An 11518-nucleotide genomic window follows, 5' to 3' on the forward strand; every position below is an offset into this window, starting at 1 on the left:
GCCAGGCTGGAGTACAGTGGTGCCATCTTGGCTTACTGCACCGCGTGCCTCTCAGGTTCAAGTGATTGTCCTGCCTCAGCCACCTGAGTAGCTGGGACTACAAGCACATGCCACCACACTCAGCTAATTTTTGTGTTTTTAGTAGAGACAGGGTTTAACCATGTTGGCTAGGATGCTCTTGATCTCTTGACTTCGTGATCCACCCTCCTCGACCTCCCAAAGTGCTGGGATTACAGGCTTGAGCCAAAGCACCCAGCCAAGACCTTTGATTTTTCAAGGTGATACTCTGAAAATAGAGAACTTGGTGGGCCTGTATAACAAAGGTTTTTTTCTACAACAAGTACGCACATACACAGGTGAAACTGTATTTTGCTGAACGTGAGCCATCTACAGCTGTGATTCTTTGACTCATAACTTTCTCTACCCACTGGCTCAACAAGAATTGATGGTTTGCCATTTCCCTAGGAACCTAGTTTTGAAAAATCTCTCCTTAAAGAAGATATCCCTTTCTCTGTCTATGATATATGAACTACTCCCCCCTGTATTTCTCCCAATTCCTAGTAATTTACCTACTGTAGTTTCACTCAAGAACTCACTACCTTAATAGAGATTTTTTTTTTTTTTTTTGAGATAGTTTCTCACTGTCTCGCCCAGGCTGGAGTGCAGTGGTGTGATCACGGCTCACTGCAGCCTCAGCCTCCCGGCTCAAGTGATCCTCCTGCCTTAGTCTCCTAGATAGCTGGAACCACAGGCACAAGCCACCACACCCAGCCAATTTTTGTATTTCTTGTAGAGACAGGGTTTTGCCATGTTGCCCAGGCTGGTCTTGAACTCCTGGGCTCAAGTGATCCTCCCACCATGGCCTCTGAAAGGGCAGGGATTACAGGCATGAGCCATTGTGCCTAGCCTTATTTTTTGGAAATAGGATCTTCCTTTGTCGCCCAGGCTGAAGTACAGTGTTGTGAACACGGCTCACTGCAGCCTCGACTTCCTGGGCTCAAGCCATCCTCAGCCTCCCATGTAGTTGGGATCACAGGTATGCGCCATCACACCTAGCTAATTTTTTATAGAGACAGGGTCTCACTTTGTTGCCCAGGCTGGTCTTAAACTCAAGTAATCTGCTCAAGTAATCTGCTTGCCTTGGCCTCCCAAAGTGCGGGATTATAGGTGTGAGCCACCACACCCAGCCAAGAAGTTTTTCTGTCCTCAGAGAGCTCTGGTTTTTAGAAACCTCTCCCTGAGAATAAGGAAACCTGTCTGTAACAAGCAAATGGAATAAAATAGAAACACTACAACTCTTATTTTCTAGTATAGAACCTCTAACTGCTCAGGTGGGCAGTCTACCCTTCGCTTAAGTGCTCCGCCCCTTTTATTCGTCAGGCAGTGTGTCCTTATAATGGGCCTTTCTATTGGTAGATAAAAGCTTCCCTCTCCTGTTCACTCAGTTGCTACCCAACTATCCTGTGATGCCAATCTTAATATTAGAAGAGCTTTCAAGTCCCCATTGCCTCCTTCCTATCTGCCTTACAGCCTGTCGTGGTTGCTGGAGAACTTTAATTACAGTGTCGGGGTGTTCAGGAACAGTCCTAACCCCCTTCATGTGAAGATTGCAGAAATGGGCTTGGGTCATATACAGACCATCATGATGCTTTACTGGAGAACAGTAAGTTCTTTCACAGAAGATGTCAACTAATACATGCATTTTCTTTGCAGTACCCCAAGAGGCAGGAGCTGATTCCTATATAGTTAGGATATAGCTGGCCAATGATCTCTTTAAATGTAATTTCCATCTGCCACATTTTAAATTACAGGTTATTGCATCAGGAAACTGTTGAGTCAGATTCCTGCCACAAAATGTTGCTAAGTATTTGGTGCCTTGGAAAGGGCATTAGACGCACAGTGAGAAGACCATGGTTTAATCTGACATTCCGCTTACTAGCTGTAGAAGCTTGAGCAAGTTAGTTAATCTCTGTCTGTATACTCATCTGCAAAATGAGGATAATGCTTATCTTATAGAGTGTTGTGAAAGCAACGAAGATTGTGTAAAAGGGTGTCATAAACTGAGAAGCACTGCACAAATGTAAGGTCTCCTAAGGAAAACCTTTTTAAAACTCAAAATCTATATGATCGAAGATACTTTTTCCTGTTGGGTGGAATATTGTATAGCCATTAAAAATTATAAGAGAAAATATATTGAAAAATAGAGTTTAAAATGGTGAGTGTGCAATTACATCAGTGTAAAAGCTGTGTACATAGACTAGAATATGGAAAAAAATAAATTAGAGGCAGTGGAATTGAGTGACTTTTTCTTTAAAGCCTCTTAGGTAAATTAGGTATATTCGGTTTAGTTCAATAAATTTTTATTGTGCTCTCACTCTACCAAGCCCTACCAAGCTAGATTCTATGGGTGCTGAGACAAATAGAACACACTCCCTCCAATCAGGGACTCCCATTCTGTACAGTCTTGTCAAAGTTTACTGTGTAGATGAATCACTGGGAAGCGTATTAAAAATTCAGATTCTCCTACTCCCACCATAAGGTCTGATTCAGTAGGTCTGGGATGGAGAAGCTCATAGTTGGCGTTTTTTTAAAGAGTCACCCTGAGTAATTCTAGTGTAAGTACTCTAATTCTGTATTGAGAAACCTGTAGTGAGGTTTTAATATTTTTACACTAAAGGGTAAGTAATAATTATATAAATCTCCTGCTTATTGAAGAAGTTATTCTGTTCTCTCTGTATGCTTGAGCTGGTTTTTATGCCTTTCTGTCAAGGATGGGAAAGCCAGGCTGCAGTGATACCCTTTGGACCCCATGAAGCATAGAAACTACCATGCCTCTCAACTTTTATCTCTTTTCTCACTCCATTTCTCTCCACATCTTCTCCCATGTTTTTTTCTTTCTTTGCGAGTGTTAATCTCCCACTCTGGTTCCTTCTATGCCTAGTAATATATCAACATCCAGGTGCTTCCCCTTCCTCTCTCCACCCCACCCCCTCAGCAGATACATCAATCGTATTGAAGACAACAACTTACATCTAGTTTACTAAGTACAAACTTGTGCTGGCTGTTTCTCAAAAAGTAAGAGTGGGCTATTTGTTGATCAACAATCATTTTTTAAAAAAATCTGACATGGAAATTTTTGTGTCAAGTTTCACTATCATTTAGTTCTTGATGGATTTTCTTCTAATGGGTTAGTAGCCCTCAACAGAAAATTTTAAAAGTCCTCTGCTCAGGAACCTGTCCTGCCCAGAGCTGGGGTGTACCCTGCACCCTGACTCAACACTACTTGTCTCCACATGCCTGTAAATGGGCTTGGGTGGCTTTCTCAGGCTACACACCTGTCACCTCTTAGTCGCCCAGAATCAAAATATTTACAGCTCTGATCACATTGTCTGTGGCTATGAGGCTTTATTTCAAGAGTGGTGACACTCCAAAATGCAGCTAGGATTTCTGCATTTTCATGTGTTTAAGTTGTTTTTACTTCAGTAAACCAAGGGTTGGACAGTGGCTTCCAGACTTTCTCCTTTTGTTATGTTCCTTTAGTACCTTACGCAAATAATGGTTGTCTTATGTTGCCATTCATCTCCTCTGCCAGAATGTGAGCTCAGTGACAGCAGAGACAAGAATACATTAATTTTTATATCTGCAGTGCCTTGGAGAGTGCCTGACACTTAGTGGGCACTCGTTAAAAAACTGCCGAATGAATCACTAAGGTGACCAAAAACGGTGGGGGGAATGCATCCATCAGAGAACAGGGAAGTATTTCTTAAAAAATTTCCCCCCAAAAAAATAAAAAAATAAAAAAAAATAAAAAAAAATTTCCCAAAACTGGCTTTTCTCTTTTTATGTGTCTGAAATATCTCATAAATTTTTAAACTATCTTTTTCAGCACAAATCTATCTGGAGCCGTTTCCTGAACATAGGACCAAAAGGCAGGAATCAAAAGTAATAATGAGTTTAGTTATCTGTTACTGAAGGTGATTTATAGAGCATTCTCCTGGCATTGCTTCTGGAATACAGTGACTTGGACTTCTGAAGAACATCTCTATGCTGTTCATCATTATACCGCCAGCACCTAGCCTTGTGCCTGTGCATAGTAAATGCTCAGTAAGTATTGTTGAATGAATGTATTAAATGACAAGAAATTCAGAAGCTAGCCCCAAATGAACTTAGTTGCTCAGATTTTCAGTTAGTGGTTTTCCCCACTTCACTCTTTTAATCTAGACAAGTTTATTGCTTTCAAATTGAAGGTAGCTACTATTTATGTCATTAATTCAACAAATGTTAACTTATGTCTATCTGCCTATCTGTCGGGTACCTGAAACTAATTAAAACCTAACCTCATACAGTTTCAGTCCCCATACAGTTGGTTCATAATTCTCAGTGCTCCCACAATCCTTTGAACATACCCCTTTTATAACATTGCCCAAATACTACTATAAATATCTGCCTATTTCTCTCCCCAGAAAGACCCTGAAATTTTGAAGAACATAGGCTTGTCTTGGTATTTGTATGCTGAACTTGAAGTAGTAGGTTCTCAGAAAATCCCTACTGAGACTTAACTAACATGTACGTAAGTAACCATTCCCTATTAACATGTATTTGAATAGAAAGAAATGTGCTTTTTAAGTATAATCCTAATTTAAAGGGATAGATACTAGGTGTGTCCTGAAAGAAACAAGACTGGTTTTTGTGTCTCTATTAAACACCTTCCAAGGTATCTACTTAGTTATCCTGTCCTTTTTCTGGCAATTCCTCTACGGTTGTCCTGGCTAGTGGGTCCCTAACAGACATCCTGGGACCAGATTGGACTAGGGGTGGACACCTGACCCCAATAGACCAGTTTCATTTTCTCTCTAGAAATTGGGGCTGAGGACAGTAGAGTGTCTGGACAGGTTGCTTGAGCCAGGAACATATAAACTTAGGGGCCAGAGGGTAACCATGTATTCCGAGAGACAGAAAGCAGTCTTCAAAGAGGAAGACAATGAAGGCAAAATGTTTAAGATGAGAAACTGTATATGGCCTGAAAGAGACACATACAGAATGGATACCTGGTTTTTGCCATGTTTATTCCCTGGCTGCTGCTCTTTCTGAGGCCAGATTATTCAACTTTTCCATGGGTTCCATGGGAGATAACTTACTTTCTTATTAATAAATTCTCCATCTGATCTTGAGTGAGTTTGAAATGGGTATCTGCTTTGACAACTAAAACAAGTCAAGTTACTGTGTGACTTACAGAAGGAATTCTCATTACTTTTTAATTCTCATCACCTTGTAATCACATCTACATATCCCAGAATATATGTTAATCAGGAATTATTTAGATGGGAAATTCCTGATAAAATAAGATGCAGTAGGAGGGTAAGTGGCTTCTTTGCTTTTCAAATTTCTTAATAGTCTCAGTCACAAAAACAGAAAGCAAATAAATGGAGGCTTATTTACAGAGGAATTGGACACATGTCAGACCCTTTTTGGAACCGCATAACTGGACTTAAAATATTTTTAAGAACCAAGACATTTGGCAGCTTCCCAAACCATCTATTTTTGAAGATTCTGCTTTCCAGAACTGTATTAAGAATGGCCTTTATCACGGGCTTTTGCTGTATTTCAGACTAGCCAAAGCTAAAAACTGGAAGAGACTAAATAAGTATGTGTACATGTAGAGCAGCCCAGACCCTGCAATTGTACTGACCATAAACAATGATGGCCAGACTGATGAGAATAAGATAAAGACATTGCTCTTCAGAAACAGTGCCAGATGTGTGCAGGGCTTTGTATACCACATTCTTTTAGCCCTGGTGTGCCACACCGTGAATTTAGTGTTCACTTAAAATAATCATTTTGAAAACAGGCATGGAAAATACAGAGCAACGATGAACTGCTAAAATCATTTGTCTGGTTCAGGAAAGCTTCAGAGGAAAATGTCAGGGCTTTTTCCTAGAATGTTATGAAAATATTAAATTATACTAATTGCTGCCAACATATTTTCTAACCATTCTAGGAAAAGAAAACAACAAAGTTTCCAGCTCTTATTCTAGGTTGACACTGGACCTTGGAGATGTTTGCAGGTAATTTGACTCCCATCTACTTTCCTTCTTTGGTTGTGTTAAATGTGCCTCTTCTATTCCTAGTGAGGCTGTCATTTAGAAGGGGTGGGTGAGGCTGAGGGAAGCTGTTTTAATTCTGGCTTTTGTTTCAGCCACTAAATGTAATGCCACATGATTGTTGACCCAACAATAATCCAGTTAAAAAACAGTCTTCAGAGTTACTACATCATCAGAATTAACCCTGATTACATCAAATTATGTTGAAACAGACCACAGCTGTTTGCCCTGTTGAAGCAACTGCTTGAGAGCTCCTCCGGAAGATACATCTGGGTGTCAGGAAGATATATTTTGGGTTTAATTTTGTTTCTCAACACAAATGTAGGAGAGAAACACCCTGTTCTGCTGGGGTGCTTGGTGGGAGCTGAAAATTTTGTGATTCTTCAGCAGTCAAAAGTCATCTCAATTACCAAAGAGAAGGGAACCTGAAATCTTTTGTTTCAGTTTTCTAAAGGAAGGATGTAAGAAGAAGGAAATTCAAATCTGTTGAGTATTGCTTTTGCCAGCAAAAAGAAGTTGAACTGAGTAGAGAGAAAGTGGTGCAATTTTCTTTGGTGGCTTTATGCAGTGGTATGCTAGAGCTGGCTCATATCAACCCAGGACAATCGACTTCAATTGTGAAGAATTTTGTAAGATGGCTGTTAAAATGTAACATCATTAAAAATAAATTGTAATAAAAAAATGGGAAATAAGTATTGGAAAAGATGTGGACCGATTGGAACCCTCACACATTGCTGATGGGAATGTAAAATGGTGTAGCCACTGTGGAAAAAAGTTCAGCAGTTCTTTAAAAAGTTAAACAGTGTCACCATATGACTCAGTATTTTCACACCTAGATAGATACCTAGATTGAAAACATATGTCCACACAAAAACTTGTACAGGAATGATTGCAATAGCATTATTCATAATAGCCAAAAAGTGGAAACAACTGTAATGTGCATCAACTGATGAATGGATAAAATGTGGTGTATTTATATAATGGAATATTATTCAGCCTTAAAAAGGAATGAAGAACGAGTAAGTGCTTCAACATGGATGAACCTTAAAAACATTATACAAAGCTGGCCAGGCGCGGTGGCTCACACCTGTAATCTCAGCACTTTGGGAGGCCGAGGCGGGTGGATCACGAGGTCAAGAGATTGAGATCATCCTGGCCAACGTGGTGGAACCCCTATCTACTAAAAATACAAAAAAATTAGCTGGGCATGGTGGCACACGCCTGTAGTCCCAGCTACTCTGGAGGCTGAGGCAGGAGAATTGCTTGAACCCAGGAGGTGGAGGTTGCAGTGAGCTGAGGTTGCGCCACTGCACTCTAGCCTGGTGCCTGGTGACTGAGTAAGACTCGGTCTCAAAAAAAAAAAAAAAAAAATTATACAAAGCAAAAGAAGTTAGACACGAGGTCACATATTGTATGATTCTGGTTATGTGAAATGTCTAGAATTGACAAATCAGTAGAGATTAAAAAGTAGGTTAGCAGTTGCCAGGGGATGGGATTGGGGGAATGGAGAGTTACTGCTAATGGATATGGAGTTTCTTTTGAGGGTGATGAAAATGTTCTGGAATTAGATAGCTGTGGAATTAAACACAATACAAGAAAGTGGGTGTTAAGTGTTCTTACTACAAAAATAGTAACTATATTAGGTAATGCATTTTTTAATTAGCTAGATTTAACCATCCCACAGCGTGTATTTTATATATATTTATATTTCAAAACATCATGTTTTACACAATAAACAATGTTACCTGACAATTTTTATTTAAAAAAAACCCACTGCAGCTGCTTATAAGTACCTTCACAGATACTATTCTATGGTTTGTATGGATCAGGGAGTTCTAGATGTTCCAGTGGTCCACAGCCCTCACCTGTCATCCTTTCAGGGTTGGTTCCATCATTCTCACAATGAACACTTTTTTTTGGAGATGGAGTTTCGCTCTTGTTACCCAGGCTGGAGTGCAATGGCGCGATCTCGGTTCACTGCAACCTCCGCCTCCTGGGTTCAGGTAATTCTCCTGCCTCAGCCTCCTGAGTAGCTGGGATTACAGGCACGCGCCACCATGCCCAGCTGATTTTTTGTATTTTTAGTAGAGACGGGGTTTCACCATATTGACCAGATGGTCTGGATCTCTTAACCTTGTGATCCACCTGCCTTGGCCTCCCAAAGTGCTGGGATTACAGGCGTGAGCCACTGTGCCCGGCCCCAAAATGAACATTTAATGAGCATCTCTTGTGTGCTGGTACCATGCTCTGGGAAGCTCTGGGAATACAAAAATGAGGAAAGGCCAGATGTGGTAGCTCACGCCTGTAATCCCGGATTCAGCAGCACTTTGGGAAGCCAAGGCAGGAAGATCACGTGAACCCAGGAGTTCAAGATTAGCCTGGGCAACATAGCAAGACCTTATCTCTACTTAAAAAAAAATAATAATAATAGGTGAAAAAAACATATTCCTGTCTTCAAGGAACTCACAGTTCCTTTACAAGGAAATATTTGCAGTACAATGTGATAATCCAATTTATTATATAGGTGCAGTGTGAATACCAAGAAAAGAGTAAACAACTTTGTGGGGAATGGGGACAGTCAGTTTTAGGGAAAGAGGTCTTGACCTATGTTCAAGATCTAATTCAAGGTAGGAGTTCTCTCTGCAAAGCAAATAAAAGGAGCCAGCATGCAGCGTGTGGTTTGGAAGACTACAGCACTTTCTCAAGGATCTTGACAGTCTTTGTTCTTGGTAGATTATGACAGCTGATTTACCAGTGTCAGCAACAAAGTCCTGGGAGCCTAATTGCCACAGAGCCATTAGCACTGATTCTGGTTATTTTCAAAGGACAAATTAGGAAAATGGGCTTGCTCAAACTTTTCTCTAAGAAAGTTTCTTTTCTTTTATTTACTTATTTTTTGTGGCAGAGTCTCACTCTTGTCACCCAGGCTGGAGTGCAACCTCTACCTCCCAGGTTCCAGCAATTCTCCTGCCTCAGCCTCCCAAGTAGCTGGGATTACAGGCACATGCCACCACACCCAGCTAATTTTTGTATGTTTAGTAGAATTGGGGTTTCACCATGTTGGCCAGGCTAGTCTCAAACTCCTGACCTCAAGTGATTCACTTCCCTCAGCATCCCAAAGTGTTGGGATTACAGGCGTGAGCCACTGTGCCCGGCCGAAAGTTTATTTTCAAAACGTCTCCCACTCTCTAATCTCTGCAGTGCTCCTTCCTCATAAGATGGTCATTTCCCACTGGGTATAGTGTCAAGTAACTCTCAGACTATTAGCCACAGACAGGGAGGAAACCCAATTATGTCTTTAACCATACCCCAATCCTACTTCCAGATCTCATCCTCAACCAGATGCCCAGAGTTGACTTAAGTTAGAGTAATTTGATACAGGGAACCATGTGGGCCTAAAGTAACTAGGGGTTAAAGAAGCACCTTAATGTGCCTGAGAGATCAGTGTCCTGAAAGAAACCAGCTGAGGTGGCTCAGCTGGTCACACTGACCTTGGCAAGCAGCACTCAGTTCTGAAATTAACCTGTCGACTAAATTGAAGGGGAGAAAAAGCAGAAGGGCTAGCAGACAAACATCCATCCCCACCCCCAGTCCAATCACTGATGTCACGCCTGGCGTGGGTGGTATTAATCACACCAATTTGGTGTGCAGTTGAGGACAGCTCTCCTTCCAGCCCTTCAGACCGTTTCTGGGAGCATTCCACCAGCCATGCACCTGCCGCTGGCCACAAACCTTCAACTCCCAAACAGGCATGGATGCAGGCTGTTGCTGATGATACTCAAAGCCACAGTGCACCTTTTAGAACCCCAGGCTTTGTGGGGAGTGGGAGAAGCCAGGAGCGGGAGCCAAATTGGTACCCTTGCTCTCCCAGTTTGCATTTCTAATCTCTGCAGTGCTCCTTCCTCAGAAGACGGTCATTTCCTGAGAATTTAATGAGAATATAGGATTAATGACCCAAAGCACTCTTGGACCCGGCCATTAATTCCCCCAGGAAATACCAGTGGTCTTTAAACAAAATTGTCTAAATTATGGGCTAGTGATGCATGTCCGCTCAGGGCTTGGGGGTGGGGCACTGTCACCCCAACTGGTTCCAGTAGATGGCGCTTATCTTCATGTAAATCATTCAAATGATTTGTTTTCCCTTTTTTTTTCCCCCAGCAAAAACCAGGGAGCATTTAAACAGACAGACACACACACAGCAGGGAGTGGAGAGGACTTCGTAAAGGCCCAGACAGGAGCGTTCTGTTCAAAGGCTGTTTCCAGGCCTGGCATGCCTCTCAGGCTCAAAAGACTGAGCCACTCCAGGGTGCAGCCAGGGACTTCAGCAGCAGTCTTGCTTCCTATGCAGAGCCCATGCGAGGCACTGGTAGCAAGAGGAACGCAGGGTGGGAATCCAGCTAAAGAGCACAGAAAAAAAGCCCCTTTCTTTTTAACATTTGGGGAAAGATGGAGGTGTTCAGAGATCTCTTACTGAAACCAATAGCTGGTGGCCGTTGTATTAATATTTGAAGGTCCCTCCTGCCACTGGCCAAACAAGAAACAGCAAACTTCCATTTCCACGTGAAATTGTAAATAACACCATCTTTTCCTAAACAAACAAAATAAGGCCTTAAAGAATTTCTGGGAGAATATGACCTAACCCCCAATTAACTCTTGCTAAACAGTCTTCCAGTCTGTGTATTGAATTATATAACTATCAAAAGATATCTAAAAGATTTCTGGGGGAAGATAGGGCATACATCTGCCTGACTTGCGTCACAAACCTCAGTTGCAGCCAAACCATGGAGATTTCTCCGACTCTGCAATCCCTGGGACTTGGCACCATGACTCAGATGTGGATGAAGTCAGGATGGCTTTATTTTGGTTGGGCGTCACCGCCTCCTGATTGATTTGGCAGATGTTAAGTACTCTATGTCTTACCGGGATGTAAGGTACTTGAAGCCAGAAAGTTAAAATGGCCATCATTCTGGTAGTGGCCCTTCATTTGTGACTTAAGGATCCCTAAATTGGAAGGTTAAGGGAGCTCTGATCCCAGCCTAATAGTTCTGGCTTTACTTCCCATCCAGCAGCACACTGGATATTGAAGAAACTCAGTGAAATGTTAGATCCAGGGGATTGACCACTAAAGCTCCCAGGGTATCTAGAAGAACTAAGTACGTGGTAGGGGATTGATTTACTTTTCCAAACTGAAGAGGGTGAACTTCCCCAACCCAACCAAGATCTGTTGGACCAAGATCTGTTGTTCCAACTGCTTGAAACAACTAAGTGGCACAGACAGAAAAAAACAAAACAGCTTTAGTCTAAGGTTGTGTAGGGCAGTGGGAGATGCTGCTTATCTAATTCACCTGTCCACAGGGCACCGTTCCCAGTTGAAAAAACGTCTCAGAGAAGTTAGGGAGGGCCTGCCTTTTTTTTTT

At 41.8% G+C, this 11518-nt stretch overlaps 1 long non-coding RNA gene across 1 annotated transcript; it reads left to right on the forward strand.

The window, feature by feature from the left end:
* The first annotated feature begins 1127 nt into the window (after nucleotides 1–1127).
* LOC108290135 lies at nucleotides 1128–6979 on the forward strand. Its single transcript, XR_005197078.1, has 3 exons — nucleotides 1128–4104; nucleotides 5999–6065; nucleotides 6197–6979. It is a non-coding gene; the product is annotated as an uncharacterized LOC108290135 (long non-coding RNA).
* The last annotated feature ends 4539 nt before the right edge of the window (nucleotides 6980–11518 follow it).

This window comes from Cebus imitator, unplaced genomic scaffold, assembly GCF_001604975.1.
Source record: "Cebus imitator isolate Cc_AM_T3 unplaced genomic scaffold, Cebus_imitator-1.0 Scaffold424, whole genome shotgun sequence".
Lineage (NCBI taxonomy): Eukaryota > Metazoa > Chordata > Mammalia > Primates > Cebidae > Cebus > Cebus imitator.